The sequence below is a fragment of the Grammomys surdaster genome, unplaced genomic scaffold, assembly GCF_004785775.1.
Source record: "Grammomys surdaster isolate TR1022 unplaced genomic scaffold, NIH_TR_1.0 135, whole genome shotgun sequence".
Lineage (NCBI taxonomy): Eukaryota > Metazoa > Chordata > Mammalia > Rodentia > Muridae > Grammomys > Grammomys surdaster.
This window is the reverse complement of record NW_021604593.1, coordinates 1020150-1022180: the sequence shown is the minus strand read 5'-3', so window position 1 is coordinate 1022180 and position 2031 is coordinate 1020150.

Genomic DNA, 2031 nt, shown 5'->3' with positions numbered 1-2031 from the left:
TCTCCCTTCTCCCTCTCCCTCTCCTTCTCCCTTCTCCCTCTCCCTCTCCCTCTCCCTCTCCCTTCTCCCTCTCCCTCTCCCTCTCCCTCTCCCTCTCCCTCTCCTCCCTCTCCTCCTTCTCCCCCCTCTCCCTCTCCCTCTCCCTCTCCCCTCTCCCTCTCCTTCTCTCTCCCCTCTCTATCTCTCTCCCCTCTCTCCCCTCTCCCCCCCTCCCTCTCTCTCCCATGTGATTGTGGACTAGATGCCAAATTCTCAGCTACTGCTCCAGCACTGTTCCAGCATGCTTCCTGCCATGATGATCACGGACTAACCCCCTGAGACTATAAATAAGCCACATTAAATGCTTTCTTTTATAAGTTACCTTGGTCATGGTGTCTTTTCATAGCAATAGAAAACTAAGATATACTGTCTCAAAAAAAAAAAAAAACGTAATAGCTGCTTGACCAGGAAGTCAAGAAGCATGTTTCCTGTCTGTGACAGAGATGACAGCATACCTAGCTTAGAAGGAAATGTGGCAAAGAATCACATATTCAGTAAATACTCGATCTATTGTAGTTGGTCCCTTCCTCCTGCCTCCAGCACTAATTTCTTTAGCTGAGAGACTCGTCCTTTCTTAGCGTACCCATGCAGGGCTAAGCCCTTTCCATGAGACACACTGACACAGTGTGACATGGGGACATAGCCTTCCGAGCACATCTGTGTCTCAGCAAACACTGCCCGGGCAGGAATTTTTGATACAGAAGAGCCAGTGGTGGTGGTGGTGATTCTTGTACTGTGTGCTCGCAATTCTGAAGTCCTGAGATGTACCGTCAGAAGACTTTCAGACCCACCATGGCAATAAATATCTCAGTCATCAGCATCTGATCCTAGTGCTTTAAGTAGAAAGAGCATATTCAATTCTATAGTTAACACAGGAAATATGACCCACAAATATACATACGTTGTTATGAAATAGATGGAAGTTTAGTTTTAAACTCCTTGTCAGATTAAAAATACCATGTCGCCGGGCGGTGGTGGTGCACGCCTTTAATCCCAGCACTTGGGAGGCAGAGGCAGGTGAATTTCTGAGTTCAAGGCCAGCCTGGTCTACAGAGTGAGTTCCAGGACAGCCAGGGCTACACAGAAAAACCCTGTCTCGAAAAACAAAAACAAACAAAAAAAAATACCATGTGATCTTACTTGGCAACTGTATCTCTGGGAAACTCTCCTAAAATATACTCATAGTAAACGTAACTATGTGTATATATCTATAAGTATATTTATTGAAGCTCATTTGTACTAACAAAATAAGAAATATTGATTAACTAAGACAGAATAGTCACATATTAGAAGACTATAAACTCATTATATAATAAGCAAGTATTAAATAAATAGCAACTACCCACAACATTCTGCAAACCGCAGTTTTTATATGAATCAAATTCAAACTTTTTATAAAGTTTTTATTGGAAACCAGCCACACCCGTTGGTTTATATGTTTCTGTGCCTGCTTCCCTGAAGCAGAGTTGAGCAATTATAGAGACCACTTGGCTCATAAAGCCAAAATATACAAATATACTACACAAAACATTTGCCAACCCTTGTTCTAAGCAATAACATATTAAAAAGCAGTCTGGGAGCCTGCACAATGGCACATGCCTTGTCTCAAAGACAAGAGAAGCCAAGGAGGAAGAATTACCTGAGTCTGAGAATTTGGGCTAGCCTGGGAAATATGAGGTCCATCATCCCTTTAAAAAATGTGGCTTACCATGTAAGCATGATAGTTTAAAAACTAAGTCCAAATTGACTTATTATTTTGACAATTGTTATATCCTATTACTATTTATATGATTTTGGGGGAAATCTACTGATTTGAGCTTCTTTATATGTGGGCCTTAAACTCACTCTGTTACCAAAGCTGGCCTTTGAGCTCTTGATCCCCCCTTTCTTTATCTCCCAAGTTCTGCAGGCAGGTGCCACTGTGCCTACCTAAGCTTTTTTTTAAGCAAGTGTTAACTGAGAACTTGGTATGAATCAGGAACTATCATGTGC